The 9,337-nt window shown below is 35.7% G+C and overlaps 1 non-coding gene across 1 annotated transcript; it reads left to right on the forward strand.

The window, feature by feature from the left end:
- Positions 1–711: 711 nt before the first annotated feature.
- Positions 712–818, forward strand: LOC141682240 (small nucleolar RNA R71). The gene has a single exon (XR_012559641.1). It is a non-coding gene; the product is annotated as a small nucleolar RNA R71 (small nucleolar RNA).
- The last annotated feature ends 8,519 nt before the right edge of the window (positions 819–9,337 follow it).

Genomic DNA, 9,337 nt, shown 5'->3' on the forward strand with positions numbered 1-9,337 from the left:
ATTATTTTTGGATGTTCATCTCTGAGACTATAACGTGTGGTGTGTGTGTTTATTGTGGGGTCACAGTACAGAGTAGTTGAGAAATTATTAAGATTGGGTGTTAATAAGGGAAATGGAACTCGTGACAACCCGGATCCCCGACCCCGGATCTGGGGGTGTTACAAAAGTTGTTGCCTAGGGGCATATTGTGGTTGCTGAAAACCAGGAGGGTTAAACTGCTTTGCTGTGTACGGTTGATAAGATTGTTACACCGCATTCTGATTGTTACTCCAACTGAAGTTAGAATAATTGCGATTATTTGGATGATAAGTGGTTGGAGCTTGTTGTTGTGATCTCTGAAAGTTGCTCACAAATTGAGCCGATTCGCTAAAAATAGCACACTGCTCTGTTTCATGCGCCCCCGCACAAAGCTCACAAACACTAGTGATTTTATTAACTCCATAATTCACCAAAGAGTCTAATTTCATCGTCAAATCTTGAAGTTGAGTAGCTATAGCAGTAGCTGTATCCACTTCCAGAATTCCTGCAACCGTGCCTTGCAATATTCTTTGCGTAAGATTCTGGTATTCATTAGCTTCCATGAGCTCAATCAACTCATAAGCTTCATTATAGCTTTTGGCCCACAAGGCTCCACCAGATGCTGCATCGAGCATGGGTCTATAAGTAACACCCAAACCATTGTAGAAACAGTTTATAATCATCCATTCAGGCATGCCATGGTGTGGGCACTTCCTTAGCATCTCCTTATATCGATCTCAAGCCTCACACAAAGATTCTCCAGTTTTCTGTGCAAACTGAGTAAGAGCATTCCTGATTGCAGCATTCTTCGCCATATGAAAGAATTTAGTGAGAAACTTTTAAGCAAGATCCTCCAATGTGGTGATAGACCCTGGTGGTAGAGAATATAACCAGCACTTTGCTTTATCCCTCAGAGAGAATGGGAAGAGTCGCAGCTTGATAGCATTTTCAGTCACCACATTGAACTTGAAAGTGTCGCAGATCTCAATGAAATCCCTAATGTGCATGTTGGGGTCTTCTATAGGAGAACCCCCAAACTAACTGAGTTCTGTATCATCTAAATCATGCTCGACTTGATCTCAAAAGTGTTAGCCAAGATGGCTGATCTGATGATGCTCGATTGAATATCATTGCTCTTAGGCTGAGAATAGTCCATCAGAGCCTTAGGATTTTCTGCTCGATCTCCCGTCACTACTAAAGCTGGTTCCTCGACTTTCTCTTCTTCTTCTACTTTCTCTTAGTCCTCAAAAACTTCCCTTCTAATCACTACAGCTTCTTTCTCGGCTTGAGCCAGAGTTCTCTTATGAGCCCGTGAACGCGTATGCATACACGTTCTCTAGAGTACCTGAAACACGACAATGAAAAGAGTAAGTAAGTAACAATTTCCGAGTCAATGAACTTTAACGATCACTGATGACAAACACATAAACTAAAAGTTAACACTGCAGTCCTCGGCAACGGCGCCAAAAACTTGTTAGTCGCTAAACATGCTCTAAAATTCACGCAAATATACGCATTCGCAAGTAATATAGAATTATTTCTAGTTTGTTCCCACAGGGACAGGCTTGGATTAACTTGTGATTTATGCACTTATGCAACAATGATATGGCTATTATTCAATGCTATGACGAATAACAAACTGTGTTACAACCGGTATTTTCGTGTAATATATTTTATGGATTTGGTATAATATTAAAGCCGAATGAAATATATTCAATGATTATACGCTTGTGTGAGTGAAAATTTCTGGATTATAAATTTGCTTTATGTAGTATATGATTTTTCAAAGCAAGAGTTTATTTAAATTCTTTATTTTTGATTTATAAGGAATATTCTAAGCCTTGGAAAAATTTTCTTTTAAAAGGGATTTTGTTCACAAATTTTGAAAATAATTTTAAAAAGTCTCTAAAAATCCAATTATTTTATGGTATAAATTTTATAATTTTGAACTTGTATTTTATTTTATAAAAATAAATCTTTACAAATTTTATTTATTATAATTTGCAAATTACATAGCTATCCTTGCATGCAAATACTCTTCCATTTAACTAAGGGGCAAGGAAGACATTTCCAACCCCTCTCACTTTCATTCTACTAACCAAGTTACCACTTTGTCCTTGCATGCAAATCTACCTAACTTTAGCTAGAAGGATACTTGTGTCATTTCTTAAATCCACTCACTTGGGGTCAAATCAAAAGCATAAAAACCAAACAAATATGATTACCACTTCATTTTTCACTCCACCATTCCACACCTCCCTCCTTCTTTTTCCCCTCCTCTCGGCTCTCCCCTCTCACTCTCGGCTAAAAGCCGAAACCCCCTCCCCATTTTTTTTCTTCAATCCTCAACCAAGCTTCCACTCTTTACACAAGTAAATGTTACTTCACATACCATGATCACTCATATTTCAAAGAGTTTTGAATAGAAAGTTTAAGTTTTGAAGTTGCATGTTAAGGTTCTAGTTGGAACTCAAAGTACAACCTTGATTCTTGTGAGTTTAGGGTTGTTTTTGAGAGGACTACAAGGATTGGATAAGTGCCAAGTCTTGAGAGTGAAACTCTTGATGATTAAATGGCCATTCCCATCCATTTCATTCGGCCATGATCATATGGGAGCCGAATGAATGGTCCTTAAGACTATTCTTGTTGCTTAACTCAATTTTTGCATGTTTATGTGATAATAACTTGAATTTTATGGTGAAAATTGGATAAAACTCTTTGCATGCTAAGTGATCATCTAGGTATATCTTATGCTAGGTTTGCATGTCAATTTTATGATAGAATATGTAACACCCCCAGATCCGGGGTCGGGGATCCGGGTCATCACGACCTTCCTTTCCACAATATCACTTCACTTAATTAATAAAAATAACCTTATGCTGTGACCCCACACTAACACACACCACAACCCGTTATAGTCTCAGAGATGAAATTGAAATAAGTACAAGTCTTTGAATCCACAATTTAAAAGTTATTACAACCCAAAATGATTACTTGATAAATTTACAGTTAATTGCCATTATCTGCCACAAGTTATAATTATACATAATTGATTCTCAAGAGTAGATGGTCTGATCTACAATAGATCTACCTCTGCAGCTATAGCAGCTACAACATCATCGGGAAGACGCGGGACGCTTCCCACGCGCTTGCGCTGGGTCTGCTGGAGTCTGGCCATCTTTCCTAACTGTTGTTGTGTGATGAAGAAATAAAGCAAGAGTGAGCCTTACAGCTCGCAAGATAGTATAAAGTGATAACAATAATATAAGTATCTAAATGAATACTTACTAGAATCTTTTATCAAGTGTAAGATAATTACTTACTGGATATAAGTAAAAACAAGGGATGAAGTTACCAAATACTTCACTACACTTATATCATTTATAAAGCTACTTGAACTACCACTGTTCAAAGTATAATGAGCTTTTACCAGTTCATCACATAGATGAGACTACAGACAAGATTTGAATAGATTAAACCTTTGAAATATTATTAAAGGAAATGAAGTTATGATATACTTCATTAAGTTCTGATATATATATATATATCCACATATACATCTTCTTTATACATTTCCTGAAAACCTCTGTCATGTAAAGTATGAACAGAGTTTGAAACATCCAATAAATTTTGGGAAAGGAAAAGAATTTTGGCATAAACCAGGTATCTCGCTGATCAGGCAAAGATACCAATAAGTAACCTTTTCTACTAGTAGATGGACGAATTCCCCACTGGTCATCTCCCTGGTCGTAATAGGACCTTATGCTGGACTGCCACTCAGCCACTTATGCATTTGATGGACTCCCACTGAGCCACTTACACTATCATGGATGCCCACTGAGCCCATGTTGCTTATACCGACTCAATAGATGGACTTACTTCCCGAACGTTGGGTAAGTAATCAATTCATTTACCAAAACTGCAACCTTGTTGCGAATATAAAATACACCACAGAGCCGGATCCCTCAGGTTTTGAGCGAGTATTTAAATCCCCTTAAAAAGGAAGATCTTAAATATAAAATGAGTTTTGGGATCCGCTCTAACTTTTAAAAATCATTTTGAAGACTCGAAAACACTTTAAAGAGTGTTTGGAGTAAAGCTGATTTAATGAAGTAAATCAGTCCATAGTATATTTAGAAAATGTCTGAATATTATTATTTAAATAATATTTCCATAAAGAATAATCTTTATAAAAATAATTGAAGTAGAAGTATTAAAACTTATACTTGAAACGAGTATTAAATAACCAAAGATATACTTATACGAAAGTACTATCTTTATTTGAATAATCAAAAATAAGTTTGATTATCGACACCTTATTCTTTAATACAATAAAGAATATTAATAAGTAATAAGCGGAGCCATAATACCTCGAATGAATATTATAAATAATATTCATAAAATAAAGGAGTCATACATCCTCAAATGAATATCCAAGTAATATCCAATAATAATATAAAAGAGTCATAAGCCCTCGAATAATATTCGAAATAATATTCAATAAATAATATAAAGAGTCATAAGCCCTCGAATGAATATTCAAATAGTATTCATAAAATAAAATAAAGTTATCGAATAAACCTTATTCGATTAATAGTTTTGAAAACTATGACCATATATATATATAAATATATATATATATACGGAATCTACTCGGGATCCTCGACTCCCGGGTTTAGAAAATATTTTCACCTTTGGGTCCCTATACTAAGGGTATATGCAAATTACCGCTATCCTCTAGCATAGGTATTATCAACAATTATATATGGAAAGAATACAAAACAGGCATGCATATATATATACCATAGCAGCATGCTTCAATATATAACAACATTTGCTAATTAACCAACATGCATCTATCGCAAGATAATGCATATACACATATACATCACAACAACAGTATAACGGGTAGAAAAACTTGCCTGAGCGACTTGGGGTGATAAAAGGCTCGGGACGAGTTTGGTAACCTATAAACAACAAGTAAGTTGGAATTAAACCAAAGTTACTTGTAAATCTATACTTTAACTAACTTAGACTCTAACGCTTATTTTGCGCTTACTGATTCACTTAAGTCACTCGAGTACCCTCGGCTCCACCATTTTTAATAATTTAACCTTTACGAGTTTTAAGTCGATTCCTTCGCGAGTGTCTTACCAACTGCCTAACACACTTACCATAAATGTTTCATACCTTAATTAACCCTTTTTAGTCTTTAACCTATGTTTCAAAGTAAGGCGAGGGGAAAAGTTTCGTTCGCGAAACGCCGTTACTTGAAACGGTCGTTTCTCCTAAACCGTGCATCGGAATCGAACGAACTACATATCAAAACGAAGCTCGCAACACGAACTATCTAAACATGGCAATGGTCATAATATAGAAGGGGGTTCTCGGGTCCTAATGTTATGCACAAAAACAGTCTAAAGAAAATCGGACGTTACGACGGCTATGTTTACGCGATTTCCCAATTTAAAACCATTCAAAACCAACCCAATTCAACCTCAATCCAACATACAACCAACATCCATCCTTATCACATCATAACAACCCCAACCAATTCAATTTTAACATTCATACTTATGCCTAAGCTTGAATTTAACTATACTACATTCTTTTAACCAAAACAACAAGATTTACCAATCCGATTCAATACCATTTCAATCCCAAACTCTAAATCACAAACATCAAGCTACAATATCACCCTACTAATCAAAATCATCTTATAATACATAGGAATCTAAGGTTTGGAGATGATATACCTTCCTTGAAGTGGTGGGAGGAGCTAGGAAGCCTTAAGAAGCTTTGAGAAGTCTTAGGAATGCTTGGATTTTTAAGGAAAACAAGAAAAATTTCAAGTTAAAAACTTGAAAACACTATTCATTGTCTTCTTCTTTGATTAAATGAAGAAGATTAAGAAGGAATTGATGGCTTAAATTCATGATATAGCCCTAACTAAGCATAAAGATGATTAGGGAATTATCTTACCAATTTAGGAGGCTTGGATCTTTGATTTTGAAATTCCTTGCCTTTAAAATGTTAAAAAGCCGAGAGCATGAAGAACAATGCCTTGGTTTCTTTTTTTTTGATTTTGATGAAAGTGATTTGCTTGGCTTGGTTGATTGGTTTTGTGTTTGATTTAGTTAATTACCTTGTTGCCCTTGATTTTGTGTGGTTAAAAAGCCACCACATCTCCTTCATTCCCATGTCATGCCCATGTCATGTGGTGATGTCATCCTTCCCTCCTTGTCCACTTCTCATTGGTTGGGTGACATCACTCTCTCTAATCCCTTTGATTAACTTCCTAATTGTTTGCCTAATGACCGCTGATCTGTTATACGGTTCGCTTAACTTTCGTTTTCGTTTATCGTTTGAAGGATCATACCCGGGATCTTATTACTTAGGTTCTCTTAACCTTTCTCAATACATTATATTCCTTTTTATGATCCTCTATTATAATCCTTTAATTTAAATCCTTTTTATCCTGTTACCTTATACTCAATTCTCTCCGTATCTAGTGGATTTCTGGGAAAAACCAAAGTGTTCGGAATTGGATTCTGACGATCTTTACATATACTCATATACCGTATAGAGTACTAATAAAATCTCATAATATCCATAATAGAACCCCTACATAGTGTGGCATGAAAAGTTTTCTCATTCAGCTAAAACACTATTCACAAGGGTTACAAAAAGTTGAAAATTTTGGGGGTTATTACAGAATATAAGTAGAAAATGTGTTGTTTTGGTTTGCAAAACCCGAGGACATGCATGCATGTGGATTTCTCTTAGAATGTTGTAAGATTTTGATCATTTGGAAAGATTTTGTTAGAAAGCCTTAATTTCAGTAGGAATAATGTGTTAATATTGATTTATGCTTCTTGTTGCATGGTAAAAATTCGTGGTTATCTTTTATAAAAATGCATATCTTGTTGTTTCAAAAGCATGAAGATTTGTGATTTGTGAAGTGTAGTTTCTTTTGTTTAGCCATAATTATACCTTAGGTAAGGATGATCTCACCCAAAGTTATTTTGAGAATAAGGGAGTTAGTTCAGTAGATTACCATGTATAAGTCTTGGTTTAAGTATTGAGTTGTTGTTAGTTGAGTTTGTCAAGTCAAAAACCTTGGAAAATGAGAGTTATAGTTTCTGCAGAAAATCAGTTTAGTACCCTGAGGTTTAGAGTGAGTTTTGACCATGTCATTGATGTGCACTTTGAGGCCCAAGCTACCAGAAGTTAGTATTGGGAGTATATAAAAGGTTTTAGGAGTTGGTTGGAGGTTTGTATGTCATTTGGTTAGGTGCACAAGTAGAATAACAAAATCTGTCCAGCAGGGGACAGTTTTGTTGTAACTTAGAAATAGGAAGATTTGACCATGTCAAGGGTAGGCCCTCATTAGGCCCTATTGGGCCTTAGTTAGAGGGAGTGTCAGAGAAGTTTTTCCAACCATAGTTCATAGGATATGAGTTAGAACCATGTGTCACAAGTTAATTCAAGTCAGGGCGTTTTCTGCCCAGAAAAACAGGGGAACCTTGGACTTTTAGCTTAGGCCCAAGAAGGCCCAAGCCAGGCCCTTGAGCCACATCAAGTTTGTGAGATGCCCTTAGGTCAGGAGAGTCTTGTGTAAAAGTTTTGAAGGAAAACTTGTAGTTTAAGAGTGTCTAATGCACTCAAGAAACTATAGTTGTCATTCTGAAATTTGCACCAGTGAGCACTTTCACTTATCACATAGTTTTAGAACACTTAGAAGTGAGTATTAGGTCGACCACCATAGTTGTAAGATAGTATAAGGTCAGTAGAGCAAAAGGCACAAGTGAGGGTCAATAGGTTTTGGATAATTTAGGAAAGGCACATCGAGTTAGGAAGCCAAAATTAGAAGACCTTGTCTAGTTTAGCGACCAAGTGACTTAAGTTGTGAGTCGAGATCATCCAAGCCTAGTGTCGCATTCTGGTGTATATGGTGTTATTTGGTATTAATATATGATATGAGAATATGTGGCTATGTGTGTACTTTTTTAATTTAAAGGTGAATATAAAATTAAGTGCATATAGGCCTAAGTGACATCCGTGTTTAATTTCGGGTTGTAAATAGGTTAAGATGGTAAGAATATATTATAATGAGGATTATTATTTATGTAGGATCTCGAGACGAGGGAAAACTTGCCATAAAGGTCGAGTGAAGCTCCAGTTGTTGCTCCTACCAGTCAGACCAGACCAGCCTTTCTCAAGGCAAGTGATTCAACTTGACCTTCGTATTTACTATAAACAGTTCATATATATCGATGTCATTATCCTGAGTCATTTTGATATGTTTAAATCAAGAGTATCTTTCGTTTATCTTTGAATTATATAAAAATGCCATGAACCCTCGAGTATGTATTGCAAGTAGTTCAAAAGTCTTTTCATGATAGTTAAATGCCACGATAAAATGAAGAGTTGTTATATTACTTGATTGATCCTCTTGATTAACATGCTGATGATTCCTAAGTATTGATATCTCATCCTGATACTGAACCCCTATAGAACCTTACCTTGAACCCTGAAATTCAGATACTTATCAAAGTGATTCCTCATTGATTGATACCCCTCTTTCTTATTCTAAAGCTTGACAATTCTGATATATCCTGAGCTAAAAATCATTTCTTCATACCTTAACACCCTTAGTATTCATGAAGCTTACCTCCTTGATGATCCAGCACTTGAACCTTGACGAGAAACCATTGCTTTAAGCCCAGTTTGGCAAACCCCTTCATATTATCCATTAGTCCCACCAAATTTTCCTGTCCAAGTTCTGACATATGAAAACCTTTTGGTTACCCTAATAGAGTAAAGTTTTGTGAATCATGGCCCTGAGATTTAGTACCATATTTCCCGTGTTTCGAGTTGATCTATAATCCCTTAATAAAAATGTTTACTATTAAAAGAGATTTTGTTATAATTCGGCATCAGTTTTTGAAATAAATAAAATGTGGGTTTTCAGTCCCAAAGGGGGATAAATGTTTTCCTTGAATAGTGGATCTGGACTGAGACGCGAGTCCTTTCCACACTTATATTAGGCTTAAAAGTTGCCTAGGGATTCCCGTTAATGTTTTAGAACCCAGCGAGGTTCGGGATTACTTCGCGGCTGATCACCGGCTGTAATCCGTAGCGTCATAAAATGATTTTGATTAAGACATGATTTTAAAATTGTTTTGATACAAGCAAAATGATGCCATCTCACATAAGTTTTATCTCTCGTTATCATTGGTTATGTCTTTCCATTGTCATTCTTAAAGGTATATCTCGATTTATGTTTTGTGTCGTACTGTTAGCACTTGTTGAGCAT

Source organism: Apium graveolens, chromosome 8, assembly GCF_009905375.1.
Source record: "Apium graveolens cultivar Ventura chromosome 8, ASM990537v1, whole genome shotgun sequence".
NCBI classification, from domain to species: domain Eukaryota; kingdom Viridiplantae; phylum Streptophyta; class Magnoliopsida; order Apiales; family Apiaceae; genus Apium; species Apium graveolens.